General features: G+C 38.9%; 1 protein-coding gene across 10 annotated transcripts in view; it reads left to right on the top strand.

Annotated features, from left to right (window-relative positions):
* The window catches only part of Hivep2 (HIVEP zinc finger 2), a 182523-nt gene that overhangs the window by 1653 nt on the left and 157638 nt on the right, over positions 1-23232 (top strand). For 2 of the 10 annotated variants that reach the window (XM_004846047.4, XM_087190052.1), the window contains exon 1: positions 16-16878. The exons of the other annotated variants lie outside the window; for them this stretch is intronic. The gene's annotated coding sequence lies outside the window, so the exon portion shown is untranslated. Of the gene's footprint in view, positions 1-15; positions 16879-23232 lie in introns of those variants that run through there. 10 annotated transcript variants of the gene reach the window in all.

The raw sequence follows: 23232 nt of genomic DNA, 5'->3' as shown, positions 1-23232 counted from the left end.
GTGCGTGTGTGGTGTCTGTCGTCTTTGGCGGGGGGGGGGACTCCAGAGCTGCTCTGCCACCCCAGCTGTTATCACAGATCGGTGCGCTTATACGCATGTGCCTCCCGCGTCCTGTCCCTCTTACATAACACATCCAGTGCGGCAGAGGACGTGAAAAAACGCGACCCCAACCCTCCAAGCCCAGCTTGTGTGTGGGAGAGAAGGTCGGGAAGTGTCTGCGGGTGTCGTCCTTCAGGGACGTGGCTCCCAGTGGGGAAAAGGCGGAGGGGAAGGAGGGTTTCATCCAGTGGTTCAGCCTGGCTCTTACTCTCTTTGCCACTTGAAAGCATCTAACTGAAAAGGACTGCAGGAACTAGTCCTCCCTAACGGGAACGCTTTCTCCATGGGCAAGTGGGGGCTTTAACCTCCGGGCTGCAGAGAACAGAGAGAGCCCTTAATACGGACGCTTGCAAGAGAGCTGCAGTCCTGCGTGCTTGGTCTGGGGGCGGTGAGGAGGGGAGGGAGGAATGTTCTGATAGCGGGTATCGCTGGGAGACTCAGGACACCTGTAATGGTTTAGAATTCACACAGGAAGCTGTGTGTGCAACTGACAAGGCAAAACATTTATTCTCTGTACAGTTATGTAGGCCTAATGAACACAGAAAGGCTTGTTTCCGGTACTTTCATTATAATGGAAAATTTGAACTGATTTTTCTCCTTCCTTCTGCCATTTTAAAAATAACTCAGTTTATCTTCAAAAAATACAGTATTGGCACTCTTTCCCTATCCTCAAGGCTAGACTTCACGAATTCACAGGAGAACTGTGTTTTCCAGCATCCTCAGAGCCCTTGTCAAGGGCTATTGATTTTTCTCTTCCCTACAGTTGTTTCTTTTGCAGTGAATAATCAAGCCCAGAAATTACTTGAAATATTAATAAGATTCATTTTAATTAAATTTGCAGTGATCTATCCTTTTAGAAGAAGGCCATTTAACTTTATTAAAAACATTTCCTCTAGTGATACAGTAATATTTGATGATATTTGTCCTTGATTATCAAGTTGCTTTGAATATTTGCATGCATATTCATATATATGACGTATATTAGAATATGCAAATGGCTGCTTTTAAACCTTGTTAGAGTGCCAAAGCAAAATTTTAACCAAGTGGATTGTATAATGAGTAAACTGGTTTTGATTTTTTAGGATATGGGGCAAATAGTTTGTCAAAATAGAGATGCTTTCTTGTGAGTAAAGTGGGTATCATTTCCATTGCTACGAGAAAATTCCTGTGAAACTTGAGGAGTCACAATACCAGATTGCAAATGTGCATTTCTTGTTTTCAGCTGAAAGAGATTTACCAATATCTACTTCATGACTCTATGTTTCAAGTGGCATAATCCCATTTGACCACTAGGTTGAAATATGCAGTATGTTTCTCATATGCAGGAAAATATTATATTTTAATGGTGAATCTTTTGAAAGTTGTCTGATACAGGTTCTTGTTTTCAGCACAGGTCAGATATAAAACAATTTATTTACAGGTACCTGTGCTTCTGTCATGGTGATTGTATTTTGTATGATTGAATTTATTAGGCCCTGCTTATATTTCTGTATGGACATTTAAGATTGACTTGATGATTTGGGACAATTTTGGGAATGGCAGTATATATTAATGGTACAGATTTAAAATTTAGCTGATTCATTTTTAACTGGTTAGATGCTCATGGAGATGTTTGGCAAAATACTGTTAAAGTAGATAAGATATTTCTGTTTCCATGAAATGAAGAATGGGAAAAATTTATTGTGTATAAAATATTGCATAAGAAAATAATGCTGTTTGGCTACATGAAAGATTAACCGGCAAAATCTTTTGATGGATGAGGCTCCTTTAACATGGGATATGTTTATAGACGTTGTTGTTACTATGAAAACAAAACAGAATATATGCAGGCATTCCATGGGGAATAATGATGCATGTGTATGCTTGAACTTTTGGCATTTTGATGATATTCAGAAAACCAGGTTGAATCTTTTATGCTGATTCAGTTTAAAATGAATCTTATTAAAACTCTGCCACTTTATTTAAAAAGTGGGGCTCATTTCATCAGCAACAACCAATAACGAATATTTGTGTTAGTTTTAGATTTTTGAAGTAGCACTAATATTTAGCTGAAGTTAATTTGAAAGCTTCAACATAGAGAAAGTAGATTTAAAGACCTATAGAAAGTATTGTTTGGCCTAGTGAAAGAGTACTGCATTAAGGTGTGAAATTCCTGGCACCTATTATAATATGGGGAAGGGGCAAAGGTCAACTGGATATATGGTTGTGGATTAAACAGGCTAACAGACTCTGCTCTGATAAAATAAAGCACTATTTACATTTTAGTATATACTCAACATCAGCAAAACTCTGTTGGTCTGTACATTAGTCCTGTAGGTGGGGGAGTGGTTCGCAGTTTAAATCTCCACCTGAAATTTTCGATGATCTACTTCTAATTCATGAAGTTATATGTGAATTTGTCAGGAATTCATATTTTGGCCAAAACTTGGTATGTATAAGTGTTAGAACATTTATAGTGATACTATTAAGAGGAGCAGAGGAAGTTTGCTAATAAGTCAACTTAGTGGACTTCAGGTTTCCTAATGAACTTTAAACCACCTGGAGTTCCTGGGTTTCCTTTAAAAACACACAGGCGTTTTCTTCATTGAGTAAAGTTTAGTCGTTATTCATATGAGAGTTAAGCACAGAATGGTGAAGGAAAATAGGAAAAATTCATGAAAATAAGATTCTGCTGATTTGAAGGAAATTGAATTGTAGTGTTATGTTCTATTCGCTTTTGACATTTGATCACAATTAAAATATTGCTTCTTATAATGCTGTTTCGTGGCAGTGCTTACAAAAGAGATTAAGTCAGTATTTGTAGCTATGCAGTGCCTTTAATTTGGGAAAATATTTTGTCACTTCATTATTGTGACAAAAATCCAAAATATTCATGTGAAAAAGGGTAATGTGTCTTTGTTGCTCTGTCCAGTCTTTGATTTCTTTGAGATTAACCATGGATACAAGTGTTAGATTGACATAGTTCTATAGGGGCTTCATGACTGCATTAGAATAGAATAAGAACGGTTGGATATTGGGGTCATTATAGTTCTGAACCAAAGATGTGTCAGTCTTAACATATGCTTCCCTGATCCACTGTTTGAGGTAGGAAGTGTGATAAAAATATGATGAGTGCTTGAAAGTTTTTAGAAATTTATCAGAGTAAGAGGCACATTGCATTGCCATCAGTCACCATCAAAATATTCCTTCTTGTTTTGAACACACTTATTCCATCATTCCTGCTACTTTCTGAAGCAGTTCTGGAAGTCTTCATTTGTGAGTATCTTTAGCTGAGCTGTCCCGACCACCTTGATGTCCTGAACTGATTCAACACATTTACCTTTTATTGTTGCTTTGGCTTGGTGAAAGAGCCAGAAGTCCCATAGTGCCAGATCTGATGAACAAGGTGGATGAGAATACACTGTAGTGGTTTAATTTGGACAAATTGCCTTAAATATTTGCTCATTGAAGGGCAATCACAAAATACAAATGTTTAAATAAATTTATTATAGTAAAAGATAGGTTTCCGTGAATTCCCCTCAAAATACTCCCCCTCCTTTGAACACACTTATCCCATCATTCTTGGCAATGTGTCTTTTACTGTAAGAAATTTTTTAAAAAGTAAGCATTCATCATATGTTTTGATTATGCTGTATTAACGAAGACGTGAGATCTGCTGTACAAGTATACTTTAGATTTCCCATCAACCTAAGCTTATTTAAAGAAAGTGCTTTGGAGAAAAAGAAGAAATAAAAATGATATTCATGTGCCTGAGGGTGATTCGGGGCAAAAAACAGGTGGAAGTCTGGCCTACCGCTTCTGGGCTGAAGGATGGTTGAATATAGGGTCAGGAGTTGATCTGGGCAGGCGTAGTGGTATAGGTCTATAATCCCAGCACGCGGGGAGGCTGAGACAGGGGGATTGCAAATTTGAGCCTTGTCTGGGGGTGTAGCTGAGTCAAAGGTCCTGGGTTTAATCCGCATTACTGACAACAACAACAAAAAGAGTTAACTAGGGTCCATTTGTCAATCATGTCACTTAGTTCTCCTTTGAGAGTGCTGTGACAGGTCCCCTGTCATTGCCGACCATTGCAATTCATTCATTTCGTCATTCAAGTTATTTTCTCTGAGTCAGACCTTGTGCCTTGTGCCCTGTGACACTAGAGGTATAATGATGACTCAGATAAGAAATGGAGCTTATAACGTAGTGGGCTTGACAGATACTAATCACACGGGGAACCATTGTGCAATACCACATTTGTTGTAAGTGCTATCTATGGGAGACACATAAAGGCCTACAGGCGACCTCTATCTGGGAGCCAGGAGTTAAGTAGAAACAAAAGGTGGGTGGGGAGGAGGAGAAAGTTGTGGCAGGAGAGAATGATGTATATGCCCTGAGGGTGGGGGCAGCCAAGGGAGAGAGAGCAAGCCAGCAGGGCTGCAGGGCAGATAACAAGGGAGAGGTGATTCCAGATAAGATAGGCCTTGTGGGCAGGGCCTGGGAGGCAGGCTGACCTCATGAATTGATTGTCCAGCTTGGCATACCTGAGGAAAGCTTCCGGTGAGCCAGAACGTAGGATGACCCTACTGTTAGCCCTGATACGGGCTGATGTTTAGAGAGGAATTTGGAAGGAGGGACAGGGCCTAGAAGTTGCCGGAGGCTTGTGTATAGTACATCTCTTCACATTGGCTCCGCATCAATTGGTTCTTACTCCATGGAAATTTTTAAAGATGCTGTTTGAGGTGATTTCAGTTTGAGGGACTTACCTGTAAGTTAGCTATTAGTATTAATACTACTGTTCCATGTATAGAGATATGTATGTTTAAAAATACTTATTTGAGGCTTCAGAAAACTGAATTGGCCAGTATCATTGATTCAATGAACAAATATCTACCAATTCAGAAGTAATTACAAGGTCATTGTGTGAAGTAGCCAGCCAATCTTTGGAGCCCTGGATGAGGTGGATCTATGTTACTAAACAACTAGTGAAAGAGAGACAGTCAGACTTTCGGGTCACTTTTTTCATGATTGCAAATATCAAGATCTTTGGAGAAATTTAGATTAGATTTTTTTTTTTTACTGTCCACATGATTAGCACACAGTATAGTATGACATACTGTGATGAAAAAGAGAAGAAATGAAGTTTAGTGAAAATAACATCCCTTTCCTTTGTCAACTGTATCATTTTATTAATTTGCTCCCTGTTTTATGCCTCATATAATGTAGGGAACTTAAGTGGTACAAAGAGTCATTTTTAAAGTAGGACCTCTGAGATTGGGCTCTATAATCAGACTAACTGCAAGATAAAAGGAGATTGACTCTACTGTATAACAATATGAATTCTGCGGTCTTGTTAATGGAAGTCTTAAAAGCACCTGAAAATGCCAAAAATTCTAAAAGTGATTAAAGTATTTTGTTAAAGACAGGCAAATGTTTATGGCAAGTTGGAGCAGCAGTTTAAATAAAGCCCAGCTTTCTTATTTTAACCTACTGAATCACTTTTTACTCCAGCAAATATTCATAGTGTACAGTGTGAATATTATTTTTAATGTGTAAAAAAGTTTATATTTAAAATTACAGGGTATTTATATTTTTAGGTATAAATGCATAAGGAACAAAGAGGTGATGCATACGGTGGTTAGAGTACTACTTCTTAATTGGTTCCCAGTTGTATCTAAATGATGACAGTACTGGACTGATAGTGGGATGCAATGTGTTTGAAATGCAGTGCCTTGTTTGCCAAAGATTTGGTGGTTTCATTTTCTCTGAAAAGAAAGCAGATCATTGAAGCTGTTATTTGCATTGTGGCAGATTCACTAGCTTTCAGAAGTCCAGCAAAAAGGTGGAACTTTTGAAAGTAGGCCATAGGTAAATGTGGACACATCCAAATTTATATTTGCCCTGGGATCTGGAAGCATGCATATGTGTACAGGCCTGAATGCATCACACATAGAAAAATCTTAGTAAAGTGGTATGTGATATTTAAACTATAGCACACATTCTCATCTAGATAGTTGCAAAAACCATTTCTTTTAAAGTGGAGATTGTGTCTAATTTCATATAAAGAAAATTATAGGAAAGGTAATTTAAATTGTAAGTAGCTTTGTTCACAAAAATGCTAGATTCATTTGAAACATGTTTTATGTCTTTTGGAAGCCAGACAACTAGTTAAATAGGGTACATATGAAACGCTAATTTGGCTTGTTAATTGGTTGCAATTAAATTGAGGTTATTTTATATTGCTTAATTGTCTGAAAATCACATGTGTTGCCATGGCCGTGTAAAATCGGGGTGGGGGGTGCAGTGAGAGTGGCATAGGAAGGACGTGGGATCTAATCCAGCCTTTGCTCTGAACTTTCTGGGAAAACTTGGAGGCAAGTCATGCAACCTCTCTGGCCCTCATTTGGAAATGGAAGAGACCGGGACACGTGGCTTCTGAAGCCTCTTCCAACTCATATTCTATCAGTTCATAAATTCTACTCTGTAGTTAAAGAGAATGCATTGTCATTTTGTTCTGTAATTAGGGAATTATCAGGATGAACTAAACACTTAAAAAAATCAGCACAGTGCCAATTTAGTAAATCCGTTAGAAGCAAGGGAATTGAGGTTTAAAGAGCTGTTGCCCTGTGCCAGGCTCCGTAACAGATGCTCTGGAATACATTAACTTGCTTAGCTCCCACAGCCACCCTGAGCGAACACGGTATCACCTTCGTGCTTACACCTGAGGAAACTGAGATTCTGCAAAGTTAGAGGGTTTTTGTGAGGACACTGATAGTCACAGTGGAGCAGAATTTGAACTCAGGACTGTTTCTCTGAAAGCCATTCTGTGCACCATAAGCAATTGTTTACACGTCAAAAGTACGAAAGCAAAAAACAAGGCCAACCAACCATTTTTGTCTGTTAGTGTAATGTGTCCCACGGCAGTATGTGGGTGTGCACCAGTGGATTAAGTGTTTAGCCTAGGAGTTAAGAGCTGAAATTTAAAGTCACAACAAGATGAATTCCACCTCTATTTCCAGCTAGAAGGTAGTGTAGGAAAATTCCTTAACCTCCCCTAGGTTACAAAATAAGGGTAATACCTGTTTGAGGGTCATCGTGAAATTTTTATGGGACTCTGTGTATAGGTCTCAGTGAGCATGTGGTAAATGTTTAATACATGACAGCTGTGGTTATTATTAAGACAGGATTAGACCAAAAGAAAAACATAAAGAAACTCCAATTGTCACAATTGTCCAATTGTGACAGTAAAATATTACTTAAACATTTTCCAATGGTCCATTTAACTCTTGATTGAAATAATTTTAAAAAGTGTCATAATGTGCATGGTTTTCAACTGTTAACAAGTGGAAAAGCCAATTAAAATCTTGGTATTTTTTCATTTCTAGCAGCCAGTGTGTTACACCAATGAAGTGAACTAAATTGTCTGGTTCTGGAGTTTTTGGTCTAAAAATAGCCTTTAGAGCCTGAATTACCCAACTTGAACTTCTGGGTAAGAGTCAAGTGCCAGAGCAGCAGCATTGACTTGGGCGTTTGGCTGATTTCAAAGACCACTACAGTGTTTCTGGGCCACTGGCTTTTTAAAAATGTTGTTATTAAATTAACAGATTTGTGGTCTGGGGAAGGTGCTGTTTTAGATACTGGTGATTCCTTCTTGGAAAACTAGTAAAAGAACAATACTTGTTCTCATGGAGTTTGCATTGTAGTAGACTAATCTAGAAAGGTTTTCTGGCAGTCACTGTGCTACTTTTCAGTGTTTTCAGGGATCCCTACATAAAATGTACAAAATCTGTACTGAAATATCCCATCTATATGTGTGTATGTACAGAGTCCACCAAAAAATGTAACCACACTTCAGGAAAGGAAAATCTTGTGTAAAGATTTTAATACTAGATTTATTGAGTCATCACGAGATTAATAGACATTACCTTTGACCTCTGCAGTTACAAGAGGTGCTCGAGGGGTGGCCATGAGCTTGCAGACGTTTATCAGCACGGCAGACTGCTGCTTGGGTAACCTTGGTCCCTGAGATTGCTGCACGTGCATTTTCAGTTTCTTCTCTGAGGGCCGGCAGTGTAGTGGGTTTTCTGAGATATATGACATTCTCTCAGGTCCCCCAGACAAGGGTAACACCATCTGTTGAAAAAACATCATACTGTTTTTCGTTTCCTGAAGTGCGTTTACATTTTTTTGGCAGACTGTGTGTGTATATGTATATTTATTTCACTATTGTAAAAAAATTCTTTGGTGTGGATTAGCATTATGGCCCTTTGTCCCTATAAAATCCGGTCCTAGGATGGGGAAAGAAAAAAAAAGGGTTTAAAAGTGGCACATTCTATTATAAAACCTTGTTTATTCATTCTATTCATATGCTTGTTAAAGTAAGGTTACTACAGGTTACATTTGGAATTTATATTTTTCATCTTTAAATGAATTTTTCATATTTTTAATCTGATGATTTTCGTTATAAAATTTCTAGTGGATTTGGATGGTTTGCTCTTTCACTGAAGCGGGCTGAACACAGTATAGGGCAGGCAGTGGGCACACGATAGATATCTGGTGAATGCTCAAAGTCGTAATTCTTGCAAAGCCTGCAGTAGAAGTGGTAAGGAACAGCATTTTTGTCGCACCGTGAAATGGAGCCAAGCAAAGGAAACCCTCACTGGGAAAACCCTAGCTAGTCTTTGTCTTAACGACCAGAGTCCATCTGCTCACCTTGCAGTGCCACCTACCATTTTCAATTTCACAAGAACCTCTCCAGAAAACAAGCTGCTCATTGACACACTCAGCGGTCACAAACACCTCTTACTCTGTGGTTAGGGATTTCCAGGTTCTGAACTTCCTGTCCGTTTTCATTAAGTGAACAGATGGACCCATCCTGAGCCATTGGATGATTGGTTAGAGAGGTTGAACTGAACTGGGGCTCTTCCATACAGGAAGTTTTCTTTGGCTGTCTTTTGTTCAGGACTCTTTGAGAAGGAGAGTTCTGTGAAGGTGGCTGTTGTTCATGGGTGTGGTACATGAGGAAGGGTTATTCTTGGTGGATACATCTTGCTTGGATACATCTGGCATAGAAGAGGGAGTGGAGGCAAAGAGAAGCGGAGGCGGGACAGCTGGGAGTGAACGTGTGTCTTGTCATACAGAGCTGGTGGTGAAATCCTCTGTCTTTGACATCCACCAGTGCAGCAAGGATCAGTCACATGGCTGGTTCTACAATTTGTGGATAGGTCATGGAGGAGGTTAGCTTTCAGTTATTATTTATCAAACTTTACTTTTCCTGATGCCTACACGTGGAGTAATCTGATCCTCCAAATAAGGGGAAAAGCCAGCGTTATCAACATTCAGTTTGTTTTCTTGTCATTGGTCATATATTAATTAGTGTTCATGTTGGGAGAAATAGACTTTTTGAATAAAAGGAGGATTTCAGCTGTCTGTTCTGATTTGGTGAGGATGTGCTCATTAAGGGCTAGAGAGGCCACCAGAATGGTCAACTCTAAACCCTGACTCCACTAGTTAATGGCTCGCCTCATTATTGATTTTCAGGATGACTTGGGCCAAGTGATTGTACCTCTCATTGTTTCTTCATCTGTAAAAGTGAACCATTGTTTATGGCACTGCATTACATTTTGGGAACGGATCAAGATGACACGAGAGAATAGGAGTGGCTATTTTCAGTGTGTGAAGCAATGCTGAATTTTGAGAATAATTCAGTTGTTGAAAAAAGTTTGATACATAGCAATGTATTTGTGATGGGAGTTACTAGGTTACTATTGATGCAGTTTTTTTATAGGCGTATAGAATTGTTTTCAGAAAGACGATGGTCAGCAAATCCACAGCTTTTTGTAATATTCCCTGGTAGGTATTACAGGTATTAATATTAATATTTCCTGGTAGGTATTCGGTGCAGATCATTAAAAGACATGTGTATTGACATGATATGTTATACATTATCCCACAATCAAGCTCAATGAATCTAAAAGAAAAAGAATCCTAAAGACAGTTGGTTTTAAATGTGTTAATCTGTTTAGTTGTTAAGATGACCTTAGTAAATATTCGTGATGAACTTGGTGCCCAAATTTGATCAAGTGTAGCCTTTAAAATGGGCCAAGTGGTTGAGAATATTCTAAGTGACCTTTTAAAATAAATCACCTGACAGTATCGAAAAATAATTGGATGTGAAGTATGCAGACTGGATTTTGTAGTGGATGAACTCCAAATTTGTTTAGTCATCAGTTGATTTTTGGCTATGTTTGGTGAGAATTTGTAAATGTTAAATCTAACAGTGTCTGAAAATGGCCATCATAAGGTATTAAAAACTGATCTGGAAAAACTACATTTTAGCAAATAATCCCATGAATTTATACTAGGGAAAAATTGTCCCGATTATTTGTCTTTCTCTTCTTATATTCTTATGGATGGTACAGGATGGGAGCAATGTGAAGCAAGCTAAATTTATTTTGTGATTAATAACAAAATTTCAGTAGCTTTGAAGCCTGCTGTGATTATGTAAACCATTTTTACAGCCATAAAAGTAAACAATGCCTTAGTCTAATGTTTGTGATCACTTTTGAACCAATTGGTATTAGTTTAAATTTCATATGCAACTTTTATAATATGCTACACAGTTGTGTGATGAAGCTACTGTCCTTATTTGTATTTGACATGTAAGTATTTCTAAAAACTGAGGCGCAGAATTGAGGGGTGAGGAAATGAGTTAGGGAGGGCCTTTTAGTATCTGCAAATGGCCTGCTGCCTTGTTCAGGGTCTTCCCTGGTTCTTCAGGGTTTTCTCCGGTTCCAGGTGGATCTGATCTTGGTTTTGAGCAGGCTGCAATTGAGCATTTCCTGAGAAGTTTTCTTTCTTCCTTCCTCTGTGATACAGTTTGTAGGATTGCAGTGATGACTTATTTAGGGCATCTCTTAAAGTGTCTAATTAAAATTACGCTGGGGTGTATGATCTGATGCATGGACTTATTTGTCAGCTGGTAATAGGACACTTTGTGACATGAAGTCTTTTTTAGAATTTTCAGATTAGATAAGACCATTGGAGACATCATTTAATCTCCAACTGTGGGAGAAATCACTCAGGACAAATCACCCAGGACTGCCTGCATTCATTCCCTACTGTTAGGAAGGCCTATCCCACTTGGACATGTCTGTTTATCAGCCATTTAGCACTCAACAGCTATCTAGCATGAGTTTACTCATTGTCTGGGATAACAACTTTGCAGTTATTTGGAGATAACAATCATGTTCATCTTACCTAATTTTTGCCCAGGCTAAGAATGCCTAGTTCCTTTAATTAAAAGGATACAGTTTTCATTAATTCTTCAGGGGTGAGGTTGTTCACGTCTGAGATTTACTCCAGGTAGTTGTTTTTTATGAATCCTCAGAAATAACTTGCTTATCTGCAGTTGTTCTTCAGAAGACAGCTTCTTACCATCTGGTTTAGAAATGGCTTACGGGAAAAGTCTGTGTGTGCTTGGTGAGGCTTTGTAGGTAGAATAACTACAGCAGAATTGGAATGTGTAATGGCATAAGGCAGCTTGATTTTATCCATATGATTGTTGACATTCTGGTATGTGGAAAATACATGGGGACATAAAGTATAGTATAAATACAAGTGGAATATAAAAGATGAGAAGAGTGTTTCACTACTCGCATCAAAACCTTTATAATGTGCTATATTGAGGAAAAGAGGTATGGAAAAGCAGCTGTTTTTAAAAGTAGCAGGTGAGGGACCAAAAGAGAGGCATATTTGAGGCATAAAAAAGATGTAAAGTCACCCCCCTGGCTGAGGACCAAGGAGAGGTTTTTTTTGGCAGAAAAGGATGCTTTAGCTAGGCCTTGATTTTGACAGGCAAAATGTGCAGACACGCCATTGCAGGAAAGTGTCAAGAGTGTTTTTAGGGAAGTGTCTGATTTGAGGGCAGTGTAACGTGTAGTAAGTGAATGTCGGTTGAAAAAAAAAATTGGAAATCATTATTTTCCAGCTTATGGATTTTTTTCCTTATTAAATGATAGATATCCATACCATATGAAGAGTTTGCTCCTTGAATTTGGCAATTCTGTAACTTTACAATTAAATGAAGGAAACAGTTAAAAGCTTTGTACCTGAAAATTTCAATGCAGAAAATTCAGTTGCTAGTATAAATAGCATAACATATAAGACATGTTGGCTTTGACTGGGCATATTAATGTTACTGTTTGCAGTGGTGGGGACTGAACCCAGGGCTCATATGTGCTAGGCAAACACTCCACCACTGGGCTACATTCCCAGCCCTTTTAAATTTTGTTTTGAGATAGGGTCTCACTAAGTTCCCCAGGTTGGTCTTGAACGTGGGGTCCTCCTCTTGCCTCAGCTTCCTGGGTAGTTGGAGTTGCAGGCGTACTGTTTTGTCCTAGAAACTGAACAACCTCAGGGATGATGACTTTATTCTTAAAGGTAAAGCAAATACACTCCTAGTAGACATATTGTTATATTCACATCTCGGCCAGTTATAGCTACTTTTCCCTTCCTACTCTTTGACCATGTCAACGGCGTGCCATACTAATATTAGACTTAGTTCAAATGATTGTCATTTTAATCTAAAGTAAATTAAGATTTTCTTCAATATATACTTTTCTATTCCTTCAAAGTGGGGAAATAGAATGTTGCAAAGTTCTTCCATGCATGTGTATTACTTTTACATCTACATAGTACTATATAGTATACAAAGAGTTTCCTTGCATCTTACTAACAACTTTGAAAAAAATATTCTTACTTGAGTTTGATGTTACTTTTAGTATCTATGAGAAAACTCTTGTAGTTTGTCTGCACAGATTGGTTATTAATGTAATGAATCGTAAGGAAGGTCCATATTTAAGCAGGCAACTGCATTACAGAACAAGTGGACCTATACACAGAAGTAATTATATAGAACTGACAGTTAATAATTGTCTGTTACCAAAACAAAAGTTATTATTTCCTCATTGCTGTTGGAGCTCTTTCAATCATTATGGAAATTGTCATATTTTAGATTTAGCTTTAGTTTTTGGGGAAGTACACAGGACTTTGGGGAGAGTAGGAGAGAATACAAAATATTATTTTAATGAAATAAATTACAGTTTATTAATTTTCAGTTTTGCTTTCATGCATGTGAAGACTGGTGATTCAATAACATGCGTGATTACAGGACAGCCAAGCACTTACTATTATTTAAATTTTATTGAGGGCCTATCCTTCAGTTTTAAGTATAGATGGAGGTTGAGAAAGGAGTTGTGCTTTTTTTAGCCGCTGGAGTACTGCATAAGCCTGTTACCATCTGAAGGATATATTGACTTTTATCTAGAGCCTGAAAGGCCCAAGGTGTTGCTATCTCATCTTGTTGTTTAGAGGAGAGACAAACAGTTCCCACATCTCCTGTAGGTCTCGGCAGCTGAGATCTCAGAAACATGGAGATCCAGATGTCATGGTAACAGTTTGTTGTTACTCTTGTATTCTAACTACACATTGAAATGAAACCAATCCTGAATTAAATGAGTCAAAGCATCAACTTGGGTAACTTCAAGTCTCAGTTTTTTTTCATTGAATGAAATGATAATATATTATTAGGTTGGAATTGTATACTCTTGTAACATACTTTAAACCACAAAATTGGAGCATTTTAAAGCTTTTTCCTTCCATTTCTGAAGAGAAAGTGTAAAATATGTTACCCTGCAGAACATTCTTTTCCTTTTTGTTCTTTTGCGTAATGTAACAGAGATGCATTTGGAAATTGCACAGGAACCTGAAGAACTTGTAGTTTAGTTTCCTGGTTTATATTTTTAGTTTTGCATTTATTCACAAATGTATTTATTTATTTTTTTTGGTGCTTGGAATTGAACTCAGGACCTTGAGCTTGTGAGGGAGGTGTGGTGTCACTGAGCTAAATCCCCAGCCCAAATGTATTCATTTTATTGGTATCATACTGGTCTTAGCTTCAGTATATACTGAATTTATGGTGGTATTGATTTCATTTAGCCTGTAATTAGGGTAAGAAAATAGAATAGTTTTTAGCTACCCCTCTTGTTCTACCCAAGTGCCATCACTGGCAATTAAATACAAACTAGAGAGCATGAATTTGGAATAAAATCTTCATTGGTCTTGGCCAGTATTTGAGCAACCACTTGTAGTTTGTGGCATGTTAATTACATATCATTGACAGATGATTTGAAGGAGTGAGTAAAATTATGCTCTGATAAAAAACACAAGAGTCATTGCATAGATTTAATGGATAAAAGAATGACTAATATGGGGGGTGGACACTAAAGACACTAAAAAAGTTGACTCAGGAGACAGACAACCCACTGCAGTAGTTCCTAGGACTGTACACTCTGGAATCACTTTCACAATCAAAATTCTTTGATATTGTTTGGAAAGCTCACGGAAGTCATTTAGAAGTACAGAACTTGGATGGGTTATTTTTTAGCCCCTTTCCAGAACTCCCATGCAGGCACTGGATATTAAGTGAGTGAGTGGTTTGAGTTTGGAGTAAGCAGTTTGGGAATTAATAGGATTTAGGATTCCTTCTCAGCAAGATTGAAAGGAACTCAGTTTTGGACTTTACAACTCTGATTGTCCTAAACGGAATGGGGATTTCAGTTTTCTGAGCTTATTTCTTGATAAGATGAGAATAGAAATATATACATGAAGGAAAAAAAAGAAATATACGTGAAGTAAATGGTAAGCTTTACTTTACAAATATAAACTATTAGGTGATAAAATATTTGTTCAACTCAGATGTTTAGGAATTAAGATAATAGAGTAAGTACTGATCAGCTTTGGATTACTTTAGGTGGTGGGCCAACATTACCAAAGGTTGCCTTAAATAAATGGCTGGATAGGACACTCAACGTTTATTAAAGCTTTTATGTATCTCTCACATAAATTTCAGTAACCATTTAAAATTGAAACTTCATTACCAAGGAGTAGACCTGGGTGATGAACTTCACAGAGCCACGAAGATGATGATTTCTATGTTAATCCTTAAGATTCATTTCCTTGTGAATTTGTAGGTTGCAATGAAATGACGTTTTAAGTATCAGGATACTTACAAAAGCTTAAATATATTTGTAAAAAATAGCTCATCTGAGGTGGGCAGTTTTAGGTTTACAGCAAATTGAGCAGGAGGTATGGGGAATTCTCACATCCAGTCCCTAACCGCAGCCTCGGCCACCATCAAAATCTTGCACCAAAATGACACATTCATTAAGAAGCAAGAAGCTATAGTGACGCATCAGGATCAGCCAAAGTCCATAGTTTACCTTACGTAAAACCATGAACAGTTTAATTCATATCCGGTTGTGCAACATTGCTTGGCTCAATGCTAGAGATGTTGACACAATGTAACATCTCTGATATTGGATCACCGTGAGAATTAGATCTGTTTATTTATCTTGTAATTAAAATCTATCTCATTAACAAACTGAAACTAAGCTATTTCAGCTTTTAATTTCATAATTATTATACAACAGTTTATGATCTCACTTTTTAAACCACTATTTACTGTAAATCACTGATTCCGTGGAATTATACATGGTTATAATCTGGTTTCTGGTTTGAAACTACATGGAAGCCTGGAAATTTAGGATGAAGGAAACTTTAAGAAAATTCATCATTTAAAAATATGAATGGTGGTTTCAGTTTTATAACGTTTTGGCCAGACGTTTTGTTGCTATTAAAGAGAAGAAATGTAAGACTGATTTCTTAGGAGACTGTTCATTTTTAATTGTTTGAGAAGTTACCATCTTGTCCTAATAAAAGAAAGGAGTTTATATGTTGTATAGTAAGTGTTTTGATAATGAACACATAGAATATGCTTTTAGAGCCATCTCAGGTTTTCTTTTTTTAACTTTCTTTGACCTGATCGGACCTCCGCAGTATAGAAGTGATCTTTTTTTTCCCTCTTCCATCTGACAGTTACTTAAGGAATCCACAATTAGAGAGGAGGTAGTAAAGGAAGGGCAAACAATCGCAACCTCAGAGCTTGAACGCCTTTTGCTTTTGATGATTTAAAAATAATCCTCATGGAAACAGCCCCGCTGGGGAGGGAGATTGCGTTCAAAATTCCGCCCGACGCTCGCGCAGGGAAAGTGCTTCCTCCGGGCCCAGGAAGCGCGCGCCTCCTCCCGCTCCAGCGGCGCCGGGCGCGCAGCCCGCGGTCCGGCCGGGTCAGCAGCGCGGCTCCGCCCCGCGCGCACCGAGGTGGCCTCAGGTAGCCTCGTCGCCGGGGCCGGGCGCGGGGAGCCCCAGCCGCTCAACCCTCGGCCCCGCCCGCCGCCCTGCCCGCGCCTGAACTTTGGCCCTGGGGCCGCTGACACCCGAGGGAGTCTGAGAGCGATGACGTCTCCGCCGGTTTCAGCTGCACAACAGGAAATGCTCCGGGCCTCCCCCTTCCTGCCCGGAGAAAGTGGGGCTCGCCGCTCCCGGGCCAGCCGAGACCCAGTTTCGGGCCGCGGCCCCGGCACCCGCAGAGCACCCAGGGGAGCAGAGGCTCGGGCCGGGCGTGGGAGGCGCGGGGACCCCGAAACCCGCCGGCTTGCTGAATAATGCTGACCTCAGAGGGCCGGGCGATTTCTCTGCCTCGCACGATGTTCAGCCTCTGCTCACAGAGCCCTGCTAGGAAACCTGCTTTAACCCCGCGTCTCGCTGCCACCTCCTTACTCTGTTGTGCAAACATAGCTGTGTGTTTAGTGCACAATACAACGCCCTGCACTCAAACCTCCAAGACGGAATTCTTACCAGAAAAGCCTCGAAGTAGTCACGATTTGAGTCGTTATTTAGGTAACTTCTGTTTTTTTTTTTTAACAAAGTACTGATCATTTTGCAAACTTAAAGACAGTCTGGCAGCCTCGAATTTATTATCCTGAAATTATAGATGGGTTTTCACTGCCTTGATTTTTGTGTGTGTGTGTGTACCGGGGATCGAACTCGGGACCTTGCGCTTGCAAGGCAGGCGCCGGAACCACTGAGCTAAATCCCCCGCCCCTGCTCTACTTTTTGTTGTAGACAAGATTAAAAAGAAAAAAATGAACACAAGTCAACCCAAGCACTTTACTAAGTTCGTATTTGCATTAATGATGTTTCAAGTTGTGTTTTAGAATCAGTGTTTTGCATGCATACGCTGTAAGTTAGTGGCATGAATCCTGCGTCTTCTGCACTTTAAAGTGTGCTACTGAGGATAGCTGAAGCTCCACAGCTATTGTGGGCTTCCGGGGTTCAGTAATGAATAGGCTCTGTAGTGGTAGATTGTTTTTCCGGCCACACAGAAGGAATGCCAAAGTTCAAGGGGAGGTCTGCTAAGATTTCTTGTATCAAAGACTTGACAGAGGAAGGACTTAACTACATGAAAATATTATTTCGTAGTTTGTCCTAAACCTAGAAAATTGTTCCACCTTGGAATGTGCATTGTTTGTGTTTAGGTGTAGGCCCAATCACCAAGCTAACCACTGACTTGCGCAATATTGCGTTAAGTATTTTCCTTCAAAAAAAAGAGTACCCACATGACCATTCAATGTGTCCATAGTACAGTGTCATTTTTCTTGGGAAACTTCTTGCTGATTTATGCAATAAGGAACTTTCAGGTCACAGTAGATTTGGAATAGGAGAAAATAGATTTTGAAATTATGCCTTTGGGGTAGCTCTTTTCTTTGCTTTGACAAAATAAAATACAAAGATCTTGTCTTTTTTTTATTAGGGCCTCATCATGTTGTTATCCTACCAACATTTGGCTATAAAATTCACAAAAAAATTTTCTGGTGGTAGAGATATCCTCAATGGCCTACTTAAGGAAATAAAGTTGGAATTTATAAACTGAGCTTAATTATTTTTTGAAATAGGGTCTCACTAAGTTGCCCGGGCTGGGTTCCAACTTGTGGTCCTCCTGCCTCAGCCTCCCGGAGTGCTGGGTCAACGTTAATTTTTTATGTGATTCTCTTTTCCTTTCTTTCCCCCTAGTAAAATACAGAAGTTATATCCAATAAAACCAAAAGGGTATATTCAAGTGAATGTTAGCTTCTTCCTTTGGGACCACATTATATGTGGGTTCACTGTCGTTAGTCTCCTTAATTTCTGTAAGAATTAAGAGCTGCTGAATCTACCTTTGCCATTTATTATTCTGGTACCACAAACATATTTCTTTAGCTGTGTTGTAAGGATCAGTTCCTCCAGGTTTGTATTAACAGTAATCTCGAGTTCTTGTTCAGCATCTTGCTGGAGGTGCTAAGTAGGATCCTTAGAGTAATTGAATCTCATAATCACCAGGAGATTAACATGCTGTTGTATAAAAACCACTGCTATGGGGACTGCACACAGTCTGAATTTTTATAGCACCTCACCTAGCATTGTGGTCCAACCATGTGGTTTGATTCTTACACGAATTACAAATATTCCTAGTTTGGGGCCATATCCTACTTTTTGTGTTGAGAAAAATTCTGTGCCTTCCTTGTGGCCAGAGGTACTGTTCTGATGAGGCTGGGTTGAGTATCATTAACTGCCCATTTGAAAAGTTTGAAAATCCCAGAATAAATGCAAGCCCTCATTCTATCTTGGAATTGTACTTTGAAGGATTTCTTAAAGTATTTTAAAATAGAATTAGTTGTCGACTGTCTGCCTTTCCCACTGAACTGCACGGACAGGGCCAGTTTTCACTTGTCTGTGTGAATTCCGGGTGCCCAGAATGGTACCCTGCTCACAGCCTTTGGTCCAGACACAGGTGCTGAGCACCATCCCTCATATTTCCTATGCTGTTTTGGGTTCCCAAGCCGTACTTTTGGAATTCGCTTTTTGTTTAGTGGCTTAAATTCAGCAAAAGTGAGACCTATGTAGATTTTTAAAAATAGATATATTTTGATGTAAACATATAATAGGCGTGCAGTGAACATTTATTCGGTTGAAACATTGGAAGAAGCACAGTATGGTATTTAGCAATTCTGGTGATTTGTAACTCCCCCTTTTGAACTGATGAAAGTCATTTTTTTAAAAAGTTCATTAACCTATTGAGTTACAAAAGAAGACATTTGGGAAAGTTTAAGACCAGCCTGCTTGAATTTGAATAATTTTACCTGGGACTTTAATCCTGAGACTCTAAGGAGCAGTTTGGGATCTATAGGGGTTTTTTTGTTTTTTTTTAAGCGCTTAGATGTAATTTCTGTTTGACTGTTCATTGCCTAACAAGATCGTTGATGCTGTATTTGGTTTCTTCCCCCACAGATCAGGAGTGGATTTAATTGAGATGGATTAAAAGGCACTGGCTATACCTGCTGTGCCTAAGGAGAGCTTGCCAGGGCTGCGGCTTCCACAGTGATCCCCAGAGCAGAAGGTCCCCGTGTTTGGTTCAATGCTCTTCTGTACCTGTCTTGAACTTTTATGTTTTTAAATAAGGGGCCTTACATTTTCACTTTGCATTAGGCCCATTTTGCATTAGGCAAATCGTAGTGTTCAATAAGTATTTGTGACAAAATGAGTGTTTGCATGTAGATTTTAGAAATTGATGTTCATCTCCTGAAAGCGCTGATCTAATTGTGAGGTTTCTGTGTCTCACTGAGGTGCAGACAAATGAAACGCAGGCTGTTTGGGATCCCTATAGAAAAGCTTCTCAGCTAGAATATTACTTGGTATGGCATATGAATAGTCTTAAGAAAAGATAGTCTTCTCTTAGGTGTTCATACAGTCTCTTGGTTGGATGGAACTAAGTAAAAATGCTCATAGCCTGTAGGAGATCATCACTACCATGATTATAACTGTTACACATAGCATTAATGTGCTACTTTATTCTTAATATTCTCAGTTACACTTTGTTCATGTTTGTTCAATCGTTAATAAGTATTCAATTATGAAATATTTCTCCTTATTGTTTGTTGTACTGATACAATGAACAATAGCTGATTTATTACTAATTATTAATTTATTGATAATGTTAGATATTGGGTAGGGTTTACAGAAAATCAGTTTTGTTTTCTCGAGGATGCTATATATTTATGTGCTCATGCATGGACAAAATAATTTTTAAAATCTGTCTTTAAAAGGTATAAGACCCATAATTCTCGTGGAGAGCCACTTCTATTGCTTCATCACATTTGCAGCAGATGAAGAGAGGGTGGTCAGGAGTGTAGGTTTCAGAGGTGGCCTGCTGAAGTTTGAACATCGCTGTGGTCACTTTCTATAAATAGACTAAAAAAGATTAAATAGATTGCATAAATGCAGTCTTGAACAAGCTATGCTTTTTCTCTTAGCCTTGGTTTCCTCATTTGTAAAAGAAGCGTAACTTCTGAGCAAGACATTAAGAGGATTTAAATGAATCCAAGTATTTGGTCCTTAGTAAACATTTAGTAAATTGTAGTAAGGGGAAAAGAAGCTTAGGCCATTGTGGTTCTTATTATTTTAAAATTTAAAAAGACTACTTACTTGATTTTTATTTGTGCCATTTAAATTTATTCAACACTGAACGCATAGCTGCTACCCTCAGAGACATCAGTGAAGGAGGCCACTATAAGTCCAGTTAGGAAGTTGTAGGATAAAGGCTAAAGCAAAGGGAAGCAGGAGGTAGGTGGCAAGGAGCCTTGGAGAAGTGAAGGGAACATTTCCTCAGCTGTCCTTGCAGGGATCCAGAGCCTTCCAGAGTGGCTGGGTGAGGTTTTGAAGATGCATTGGGAGTCTGGGGGATTCTGAATAGCTCAGTGTGGATGAAGTTTAAAGAACAAGCAGTAGATCATGATCACTGGGGGTATGATCTGACGCACCATGACGACACGGACTAGAGATACACAGGGTAACTAAGAGTCTTCCGGGAGCCAGCAGAGTCAAGAATTTCCCTAGGAGGCTGTGAGCATCAGTACCAAGTACTCCACAGAGACTTCAAGAATAAAAGACCTGAAAGTGCCTGAGGAATTGGGAGATTGGCATTTATTTTTGGCATTCATTTTTGTCTTATCATTTTCTATTTAGTGAAATGGCTGTTTAAGCTGTGACTCCTGGTAAATGTAGGGGAAGCATTTAAATCACTTGCAAGGCAGGTGGCGGCACCACTGAGCTAAATCCCTGACCAGCCTTATGTATTCTTGTCACATCAAGATCTGGTGGAATTTTTAATTCATAGTGATGATTTTTAAAAATCAAGTGCCAGCCATTTTTCTAGAACCTTTGTTTTAATTAATTTATTTTCCTATTTATCTCACATTCTTTATTTTATGAGGAAAGGTTGGTAGTCACCTTAGTTTATAGATGAAAAATCTAAAAGGAAGGTTAAATATCTTGTCCAAGGACACACAGAGTTTCAGTTTAAGTTCAGGTGGTCTGAATTCTAATTTCAGATTTCTCTTTTTCATGACTACATGGCTTGGCTCCTTATTGTAGCTTAGTGTATCTTTGGTGGATTTAATGGGCGAATGAAGGACTGAAGTAGGAAAAACGATGGTATAATTATTTATTCAGAAAATTAAAAGATTTTTTTCCTGTTGATGGTAGTTACCTTTCCCCCTGCTAAGGCAAATTTATTCCTCTGTTACAATAAATAATGTAGCATCTAAAGAAATAAAGCTTGGAGTATAAGATATATTGGGAATTTATTTCCTGGAGAATTGCCCACTGAGTTCTCCCTTCTGCTGTGTGTCATGGGGTGTATTATTTACTTTCCCGTTATTGGCACATAATATCTGATACCAGTAACTTAAAGGAGGAGAGGTTTATTTGGGCTCAGTTTCAGTGGGTGCAGTCCATGGTTAACTGGCTCCAAGGCAGGAATGGCATGTTCTAAGAGCCTGGTGTAGGAAACTGTTCACCCTATGGCACCCAGAAAGCCGAGAGAGAGAGAGAGAGAGAGAGAGAGAGAGGGAGGGAGGGAGGGAGGGAGGGAGGGAGGGAGGGAGGGGAGAGAGAGAGAGAGAGAGAGAGAGGAGAAGGGAGAAGCCAGGGACAAGAATGCACCTTTGCAGGCCATGCCTTCAGTGACTCACCTCCAACCAAACGGCACAGCCAGCTTTGAACTGATGAGTATAGTGTTCCCTTCCAAAAGCCCTGTCCCTGAACGTGAGACTTTTAGGGGACATGAAAGATCTGAGCCATAGGGTGGGAACTTGGTTGTTTGTGTGATACCGAGAATATAAATCTGTTACTTGGATGTACAAAAGGGGGCCGCTTTGATACCACCACCGAGCAAAGCTGTGAGTTGTTTGCTGGTATAGAACTGTGATCCAGGACTGGATCAAAGCCAGCCCTTAGTGCCATGACCTTTGGAGTTCAAGTTCTGGGAGCTACCAAGATAACATAGTAACAAATAGGTAGGTGAATACATCAGAGGAGACATTCTTCTTACCTTTATGACTTTCTTTTTGGCAGTAACTGTGTGACCTCAGTTATGCAAATTGGGACCACAATTCTTTGGAGCTGGAATGGTTAAGGAAATGTTTGCTGGACTTGTAGGAAGATTGAGCTACTAACTTTCTTACTAGAGAAATACTTTTGAAAAGTTTATGTCTCAAGACACAAAACAGTTTTTAGAAAACTCTTTGTTTTTACCCAGAATAGAGTGTTTCTTAACTCCTGTAGTTACAATGTTTGATTAGGTGATTATTACAGAGATGTCTGTCTCCTTTGAGAGATTAGATTCTTTACTCTTTACCATCAGTGGCCAATATAGAGTTGGTATAAATCTATTTATAATTTATTAGTATGACTAGAGCATAGTCACTAGAAATGTGTAAGAAATTGAATGAGATCCATGTCAGGGTATTGGTTTTTAACTAAGTAAACTTGAAATTATTTTAAAGTGCTGTTTACTAGTCTTGTATAGTTAATGGAGCTTACATTTTATTTCCTAAATTTTAAGGTTTAACCTCTTCCAAACATGGATTTTATTTGTAGAAGGCAAATAAGAGGATATTTATAACATTGGGCCCTGGAATAGAAGGCCGATACACTGTCCATATCATAAACTGCATTATGACATGTTTCATGAATAGCAATGTGATTCTGGGGTTAAAAAGGCTCATATGTGAGATTTACTTTAGACCTAGACTTGCACAGATATTTGTGGACATTTCCTTGTTTCAGCTTCTGCTGGTAGCATGCATTCCTGGCCTATCCAATGAAAATCTAGTAGGATTCACTTTTTAATTTTTATAATATAATTATGAATCAAAT

The sequence above is a fragment of the Heterocephalus glaber genome, unplaced genomic scaffold, assembly GCF_053883595.1.
Source record: "Heterocephalus glaber isolate CG9 unplaced genomic scaffold, H.glaber_assembly_v1.0 deba00001550, whole genome shotgun sequence".
In the NCBI taxonomy this organism is placed as follows: Eukaryota; Metazoa; Chordata; class Mammalia; order Rodentia; family Bathyergidae; genus Heterocephalus; species Heterocephalus glaber.
This window is presented reverse-complemented; position numbering and strand designations above follow the sequence as displayed.